The 9,832-nt window shown below is 32.3% G+C and overlaps 1 non-coding gene across 1 annotated transcript; it reads right to left on the bottom strand.

Annotated features, from left to right (window-relative positions):
- Positions 1-9,055: 9,055 nt before the first annotated feature.
- On the bottom strand, positions 9,056-9,153 carry LOC136071619 (small nucleolar RNA Z103). Its single transcript, XR_010632930.1, has one exon. It is a non-coding gene; the product is annotated as a small nucleolar RNA Z103 (small nucleolar RNA).
- Positions 9,154-9,832: the final 679 nt, after the last annotated feature.

Below are 9,832 nucleotides of genomic sequence, written 5' to 3'. Positions count from 1 at the left end.
GATTGGATTAACGTCCTGAGTGAGATCCTTGATCCCTGCTTTCAAGGATAATTTTAAGTGTCATATTGCTTTTGGCTAAGATAATTTGAATAAAAAGGACACTAATGTTTCTGTTGATTTTATTGATGCTTGTGAAACTCTCCATAAGGAATTATTTAAATCTATGAAAATTGCTAAGAAATTCAAGGTAGAGTTAAAATTGGTCAATCTTGAAAAAGAGGAATTGATTGTGAGATTGGATGAATCTAATAAAAAGAATGAATTTTTGAGAAATCAAATTTCCTTTCAAGATGAAAAGATGCAAAGTTTGAAACAAAAGTTAGCTGAGTTTGAAGCTAAATCAAAAAATTTGTCTAATACCAAGCCTGTTGTTGGTGACAGATCTATTTCTGTTCTCATTAAGCCTAAAGCTGAGAAAGTTTATAGTCCTCCTTTCAAGAGGAATCATAAATAAAAGACTTATTTTGCTAGGTTAGACAAAGGTTAAAGTTTTGATGTAGACGTTAAAGTTTCTAATCCTATGTCTAAATGTCGTGTTAGAGAGCGAAAGGAAACTGTTTCTGTGCCTACCTATTACCATTGTGGTGTTGCTAGTCATATTCAACCAAATTGTTCTTTGTTGAGGAAAGAACCAAAGCCTGTGACCATAAATCCCTCTAGGGAAACTAATGTTCCTAAATTTGTTCCTGTTTGTCACTTTTGTGGTGTTTGTGGTCACATTCGTTCTAACTGTCATAAATTGAAATTTAAGTTTGTTGGCTTGTGAAAGGAAATTGAAGGATTTCAGTCTCTTTTAGAAGAATTTTTTAAACCCTCAAATACACTTTGTTTCTCATGGTTTTTCACCTACAAAGCCAAAGACTCATGCTATATGGGTTAGATTCGCTAAGATGAGTGTCGTTTACCTACCCTTGATTTAATTCTTTCAATTATTTGTGGACATTTTTTCTTTCAGTTTTTGGTTGTTTTATTTTCTTAGGTTATTTTGTTTATTCAAAAAAAAGAAACCAAAAACATTGAAAATTTTCAAAAAGACAAAAATATTTTATTTTGTGTCTAGTTTTATTTTTTCTTGAGGATTACTTGAATTATGATATCTCTCTTTTGATTTAGAACATGCTTGATATTGTAGAGAAACATAGAAAACATATGTTGCATAACTGAGTGTATAAGCTATTTCTCATTTTATATGAGTATGTACTAGTTTGTATATGTACTCATAGGTTAATCAAGAAATTGATATTTCTTATTTGTGTACTCTTTATAGCTCAGTTGAGCACTGTTATGCATTGTTGTTGCATTCTATTCGTTTAGCATAATGTGTGTTTTTTTTTTTGTCATAAAATTTTTGAAAATCCAAATATATATATATATATATATTTTGGTATTGCACGCCATTAAGTGTGTAATTAAGGTTGGCCAATGAAATTTACATTTCATGATTGTGTACCTTGTTTAGCTTTGATGAGCTATTTTTTGCACTTTGCTAGTTTGTGCTATGTAGTGTTTGATTGTGTGAGTTGGTTATAGTCTTCAAACAAATGATTTTGGTTTTGATGTCACATATTTTGATTGTAAGGATTAGAAAATTGTAGGAAAAATACATAAATAAATATTTCATCACTGTTACTCACCAATCTTGAATACCCGTGTGCAATTTATAAAAGCTATGTTCAGTAAGGTATAACATTTGTGCAACAAGATTAAATGAGGTGTTATACTCAAAAGAATTTTAAAAAAAAAATTGTAACAAGGGTATTTTCTTTTCTATCTCTGATATGCCCATGTATGATATCTTTGATTGTGCTCAAAATAAAAAGCAAAAAGAAACAAAATGCTTTTACATGATTGCAAGTGTATTTTCTAGGAGATGTGAGAGTTATATAATATAACTCTTTAGGTGATAGTCACTTTCAATCAATGTGATTGATGATGTAGAAAATTTGTTTGATTACTATCTACATATCACCTATTCTGTACTCTGTACACTTGCTAGTAGCACACACTACATGCAAATCTATACTAAACTCAGCATGTATTGATTGTGTGTTGGCTAATCTGGCAATCTTTAATTGCGTATGATTTGATGTGCAAATGCAATTTTTTTTTGTTTTTGTTGAGAATTGAAGAAAAATGTGTTTAGAAGTTTAAAATCCTATATTTTAACTTCTTGATTGGTTTTGATATTTGCATCTAAGAGGCATCATGTTTTTTAAACTTTTAGGGATCATGTTCGTATACATTGAGTCTTAAAACTTCTTTTCAAGTAGTTTTTCTACATAAAATTTCCATATTTTTAAAGTTTTAAAATTTACATTGTTCGACCGATCGAAAATCTCCCTTGACTAATCAAAACTATGAATTTTTGTGTTCAAACTCACTGCCTCTTATGATCGATGCCTAATTGATGATCGACTAATCAAAAATTTCTAGAAAATTTCTTCGATTGATACTCGATTCCTTTTGACCGATCGAAACTGGAAAATTTTCAGTTTTAAGATTCCTGACCAATCTTTCTTTTCATGCATCATTTGTGTTTGGATTCACATTCATTGCATTGTTTTCTTTATCTATCTTGCATTTTTTGCAATCATATCTCAAATAGTTTGGTTTCACATACAATACGCATAGACTTTGCTAAATTGGGTACTCAACTTTATTTAAAAATTGATTGATCAATTTTTTTAGTCCTCTGTACATTTTAGTATATGTTATTTTTCTTGATGTGTGAACTGTTGAAAATAGGGAAATTTTTTTAAGAGATATGGTGGATAATATATGTGCAAATATTTTCTCTAAAACACATTTGTGGATGCAACGGGGAGTATGCCTCAGTTGAGTCGATCATGGCGGAGAAAAATAGAGTTGCCACCTAAATTAGGTCTAGGAACCATAAATTTAGCGCCCTTGTAGAAGGACTGATTTTTACCAGAGCATGTGTCTGAAGTTTAGGTCAGGGGCTAAGAAGGTATTAAGCACCCAACCCCACTCAACCCATAGGTCGGCCTCCACTCATTGTGTTTCAAATCCTAATTCTATCAAAGGGCTCTCTAATATGTTATTCTAGACTCACACATACTAAAATGTATCTATATCTAACATCCAAACATGGCATATGTCCTACACTAATTCATAGCGTAAAACACTATCATTCATCTAGCACATATGTTTGTTTTTAGACTCCTTAAAACACAACCGGATTAACCTAGTAAATTAGCCAAGTGATTACTTAGTCCAAATTTTAGATCTAGGTTAACACAATCATATAATCATATCATGCATAGCAGTGGAAAAGTAAATAACACAAAGATATGATCACCCAGGAAAACCAAACCAGTAAAAAACCTGGGGAGTATTTAACCTAACTATCCTCAAGGTAAACTTGAATCAATTATAGAAAGAATTGAAGTTTTACAATAGAATTTAGACCACTAACATTCTATTACTACCCTCTAGTAGAAACTTACTGACACGACCACGTGTAAGTTCCGAGGCCACAGACTCCTTCTTTTTTGGATTCTCCAGCAAGTACAAGCACACCCACTTGTGTATCTTTAAGCTCTTATGGCAGCAACTGAATGATCATCAAGTTCTTGAAGAAATCTCCTCCTTGATAATCCTAAACTTGTGTGAAGGAAAGCTCCTCACAGACCTCACAAGAGATTCACACAAACAGCAATATGAGCAACCAGAACTTCTCTAAAAACGTGACTAGGGTTTTCTTTATATACTAGGTGAATTAGATTTGAAACCCTAATCCTTAATGGGCTTAGGCTGAGTTGGAAATTTTGCAAAAAAAACATTTTGCCTGAGATTCGATTGATCAAGTCTAAGCTTCGATCGATCGAGCCAGGCTGAAAGTCACTAGTACTTTTACAGCCACTCGATTCCAACTTTACATAAAAGATACAACTTTGAGTAAGTCTAAACAAGGCTAAACAACCTGTTTTGATCATGGTTTGCCAACATTACACATTAGAGTTCTAAATACATAAATTTCTAAATCTTTAGAATCTAACAACATATATATCCAAGGGCAACAAGTATATCACAAGGCAGAAACATCAACAAGGCATTAATCATCAAGTATATTTGATCAATCAAACTTAGTCTCGTGGTATTCATCAATCAAGGAGACCAATCCTCATATTTAAAGATGCATGTTTATATTAATATGCATGACTTACATTCACTTACCTTGCTGCACCATAACACCTCAGCACCTATGCATCAATGCATATTCAAGTTCATATGCATGTTCATGTGATTCATCAAAGACATAAACCCTAATTATCAATTCAACAATCAAAGTTGTTAGGACATATGTAAATCATGTTAGGAACATATGTCAATATTTTATGTAATTGGCTAATCCTTTGACAAAACACACTTTACTTGTAATTAGGTAGATCTAGGATGTGTTTAATACTTCAAGGAACAAGGTTTCAAGATTAAGTGTTAAAGCCATGCAAGTCTGTCCAAGAAACAAGTGAAGAAGTGCTGGAGATAGCTAGCATCTATCAAGGTTAACAAACTGCTGAAGCCCTAAGCTTGACAGCTAGCTCGATAGATACCCCATCTGTCAAGGTTTATGGAATTTAGTTTTTCAGGGCTGATTTTCATCAAATCCGTGGATATATGTTTGGGCTTTCTTTTCTCACAACCCTAAACATATATAAGAATTATTTTAAGGGTTGTAAAAGGTTGCGCGCAAGTGTGAAGCAAAGTTCTGTTCATGTAAATTGTGAACGGAGATAGAATTTGTCCTAGTTCATCTTTCTCTTGAAGAAGCTGCTGTGTTTGTACACCTTAGGGTTTTGTGACCAAGGAGCTTCATGATCTTCATCGTGTGATGAACTGAAGAACTTTGCAGCCAACATCTTTCTCAAGTTAGTGATTAAGTCATGTACTTGGATCTGCGCATCGATTGGTTAGTCACGTAATGGGAGCCGTGCATTAAAAGGAGAGGTTTTCACTACAGAACAAGTCCAAATGGGTATTGGGATTAGGGTTCAACTGTAGGTTGGTATAAGGGACTGGGATTCCTTTAGTTGTAACCGCTTGTTTTGATAATAGTGGATTCTTGAGAGTGATGACCTTAAAATCACCTGGTGGGGTTTTTGCCGTGTAGGTTTTCCTTATTCGTAAACAAATCACCGTGTCAATTAAATTTCTCCTACACTTTAGTTAATTGGCGATTTATTTGTGCTACCACGTATTTTGCATGTTAATTGAATTAATTGATTAACTTGGCTAAATCAATTGGTTAATATATCACAAGGGGTCAATGCATTCTTGGCCTATCAAAAGCATGTGAAACATATTATTCTACTAACCCTAAACCTAAACATGTGAAAACTAGACTTAACAAAACCTATACATGTGATTAAAACTAAGCACGGCAAATAAACTAACATGTGCTCTAAATTTGCATTTCAGGGTACGAGAATGCGTGCGCATACATGAGTATGCGTACGCATCTCAACTGTATGAGTACGCATGGATAAAGCATGCACATGCATACAAACCCAGAAACAAAATTTTAAATCTACAAACAAAAAAACAATTTAGCAAACCCTAGCATACTTCTAATACATAACTAAACAACCTAAACTAGCAACAAAGATATCAAAGATAAAAAAAATGAAAATAAACAAAAAAACCATTCCTAAACATGCATTGGATCTAACAACAAACAAGAGCAATATTTAACACATCAGAACTTGTTTATCAATATATCCAATCATTCAACTCATTAATCAAAACATGATGAGACATGACAAATCAAACCCAAACAAATCAAATCATATTTCTAAGAATATATAACACATAAATAAAATTAAGAACAATAAGAACAAAAAAATAATCCAAATCAAGGAAAAGTGATGAAGGGAGACTCACCTTGCTTATGAAACATAACTTGATCGATATTTTAATCGTCTCTTCAGTGCCTACACAACGAGATCGAGTAATAATCAAAGGAATTAAATATATCAATAGTCTATTAGTAATCATAACTTAAAAATAAAAAGATGTTCTTGAAAAGATTGTTTCAAAAAGGTTTTCAAAGAGATTAGAAAATGATTTCTACCCTAATGAGTAATAGGGAGAGGTTTTGAAAAGCCAAAAATGTGCTTAGTGATGTGTTTGCAGAAAGTTCAAAGTTAGAAAAGAGTTTTGGAAGATTTTAGGTGAAAAATCAACTCTCTCTTACTAGGGTTTAAGTTTGGAGGCATAAAGTTTTATTTATATATTTAAATAAGGGTTTTAGGCTCATTCTGAGGGTTTTGGACGTTCTAAAGGATATAAGGGCCAGGCCCAATCAAAGAGGGGGGCTTTGGGCCCTAAAAACTGAAGTTCTGAGGTTCTGGAATGGGCCATACGTACACAAGTTAGTGCATGCGTCCTTAGAAACCCTAATTTTGATAGCTCTAATAGCTTGACTTCAAATGGTTATAACTCACTTAATTTATGTCTAAATTAGGCCAAATTTATATTCCAATTGAAGCCTAAGATATCTACTTTTCAATGAAATAAACCTCAATCAAAACATCTTTGTGGATAAAAAGTCATGGTAAAAACAATAAGTAAAGGTCATTTTTCAGCATTGTTTTCAAAGAGATTTGAGCATTTTTAAGTTGTGATTACTTTCGAACTATCAAAATATCTTCAATTACCTTTTGTAGACATGTCAAGCTCATCATTGGGACCAGAGACTAAAATTTATTAACCAGGTACAAAATGAGGTGTCTACAACATTTTGACGCTGAATTTTCATATCATTGAGATATATATTATATAGTCTTAACTGGTTGTGCCTAGAATGTTTGCATGCATCTGTTTATGGGTTGCATAGTGTCAAGTTTGCATATATTGAAAGAGAGAATATTTGTATTCATGTGAATTCTCAACTCATGTGTCTTTATTTTTCCCTACTTCCTAAATTTTCCTTAAAACTGTTTTTCTCAAAAAATTGTTTTGTTTTATTTTTCCTATTTTTATAAGAGGAGAAAGTTGTTTTTAAAACCTATGCTATTTATAGGGGGAGTTGTTGCTCTTCATAGGGGCAGTTGCCTCTATTTTCTATAGAATTGATTATTTTTGTTATGGTTCCTTGATTCTCTATTTTCTTTTGCCCTTTGTTGAGTATGTTTACTCTTTATTCTTTGGTTGAGTTGTCTTTGTCAATCCATGACAAAAAGAGGGAGGAATAGATGAAATTTGGAAAAATGTTTTTAACTATTTTTATTTAGGGGGAGATGAAATTGTTTTTGAAATGAGGAGAAAATAAAAGTTTTTTTTTTTTTTTTTGGGTATCTAACTTAGCGGGATATTTAATTTGCTTTAATTTGATGATTCATATTGTTTATCTGTTTTTATTTCTACACATGCGGTGATGTGCTCTTTTGAGTGTTTCAGGAAAGACAAGTATATTCTGATTAAGACCTTTTGCCTCTTCTTGTAACTTTTGGGTTAGAAGTATTAGATTAGGATTTGTGATGTATTTGGGCATTTTATTTTAATTGGGTTATCCTTGTATTTAAGCATTTCATGTTATATGTAAGTTTTGTCACGGATTGCCAAAGGGAGAGATTGTTAGGTTCTAAAAGTTTAGAACAACTGGTAAACCGTAAGTACAAACTTGTCTAGATATAGATTCCTAAGTCTATAGGTTTGATTAGACAATGCTTAAGGGGTTGCAAGTTAGAATACAAAAAAAGAGGAAGTTACAGGTTCAAGAATTCGAAACATGCCAGGTTTGACTAATCGAAAGACAGATTTTGTAGAATTTAATTAAAGCCCATCAACTTGTTAAGCCCATTGAGTGATTAAGGTTTCAGATCTATTCTCCTAGTATATAAAGGAAACCATAAGGCACGTTTTGTGATGACTTTGGAAGTGCTCTTGTAAGATCTAAAAGGTGTTGTGCCTTTTCCTTTCAAAGTCACTACTAGAAATCATTCTCGTACTATTAAATCGGTAGATGATCTAAACTTTTGAGTGGGATCTCAAAGTCACAAATGGGGAGTTTGTGTTCAGCAAATCCAACATAGAAGAGTTCGTGGAGTCAGAGTTGCACGTGATTGTGTTAGTAAGTTCTACTTGATGTAGTTTTAGATTTAAGGTTTAAATCTATTGTAATCTTCCATTTTATCATAGTGGATTTGTTTATCTTAAGGATAGTTAGGTTAAATCCTCCCCGGGTTTTTACGTTGAAACAGTTGGTTTCTACCTTGAAATGGTTGGTTTCATTAGTTTTCCTAGGTCATCATATTAATGTTTTCTTTATTTTTCTGCACCAAGTAATATGTTTTGCATGTGTTTAACCTAGCTCTCATAATTAATCTAAGTAAATACTTGGCTAATTCATTAAGTTAAACTAATCTATTTAAGGGGTTTAAACAAACAAACAAATAGCATAAGAAGAGGAACATCAATACTGGATTTATAACACTCTATTACTGGTAATTCCTAAGCATAGAATTTATTACAAAAATTCCATCTAAAACCTTGACATGAGCTCCAGAAAATACCTAAAGATACCAATAATGAGACAAATGTAAACCATAAGACTGATCATATACAACAACAAAAAGAAGAAGCCTTAAATCCCAAATTTTTGGGGCCAGCTATGGATTCTCAACAGACTAGTTAAGGTCAACTACTTGTATTCTTTTCCTCTATTCTATTCTATCTGAAGTCATATTCTCTGTTACTCCCATAATTGATAAGTTCTTTCATAATCAATCATCAAATATAATTATAATGTGTACACACACACTACTTTCAAAATGCATGTATATTGCATAACTGTTAGGTGTTCTCAAGCCTACTGCTGCTACACTTCAAGTTTATAAGTCAACTGATGGAGATGAAGATAAATTCAAAGTGGTTAAAAATGATGATATCTATTATTACTAATTTTTAAAATTATAATTTCATTTCCCACAAGTTTCTATTCAACTAAAGAGCAATAGTAGGATAAAAAGAAAACACAAAAAGAAGAAGAATGGTTGTAGAAATCGTATTTTTAACAACAGAATTATAAAATTAGATGGATTAGAACATTTGGCTTGGTTTCTCAAAAGAGAAACAAAAATTTGCTAAGTTTATTCAACTTTGATCATTTGGGGAAATAATCATCACCTCCATAGATTATTACAAAACAGTTCACAAAACTTGAACAAGTAAAACAATTAGAATCTCTACAAGTTAGTCCTTCTAGGATGCTTTGAATTTATATCATTATTTTTAGTAATAATATATATCAATCAAATCACCAAAATGATATAATTTTTACTTGAACAAGTAAAACAATTTAGTCCTTCCAACTTGAACAGATTGATCCCACATGTTTGCACAGAAATAAGTTTTCAAACAGTCAGACAATCAATTCACCAAAACAAGATTTTTAACTCAATCAAAAGAAACTACATGAAACTACATAACCATAAGTATATATTGTCAACACCCACCATCAACAAAACGACCCACAAAAAATATATATAAGATAGGTGTACCTGAGATTGGTTAACTAGTATTGCCATAAATTCCTCACGCATAGTCTGTCGGAGTCTTTCAAATTGTACTTCCATTTTTGCACATTCAGCTACCCTTTCAGCGCATTTTGCTTCGGATTTGCTTTCATTTCTGCACATTTAGCTACCCTTTCAGTGTATTTTGCATCTAATTGACTCTTCATAGATTGAACTTCACTATTAAGCTCATTGTGTACACTTCCATTTTTGCACATTCAGCTACCCTCTCAGCACATTTTGCTTCAAATTTTGCTTTCATTTCTGCACGTTTAGCTACCCTTTCAGTGTGTTCT

This window comes from Quercus suber, unplaced genomic scaffold, assembly GCF_002906115.3.
Source record: "Quercus suber isolate HL8 unplaced genomic scaffold, Cork oak 2.0 scaffold_330, whole genome shotgun sequence".
Classification (NCBI taxonomy): Eukaryota; Viridiplantae; Streptophyta; class Magnoliopsida; order Fagales; family Fagaceae; genus Quercus; species Quercus suber.
The sequence above is the reverse complement of the archived record's forward strand: the minus strand, read 5'-3'. Positions and strand labels throughout refer to the sequence as shown.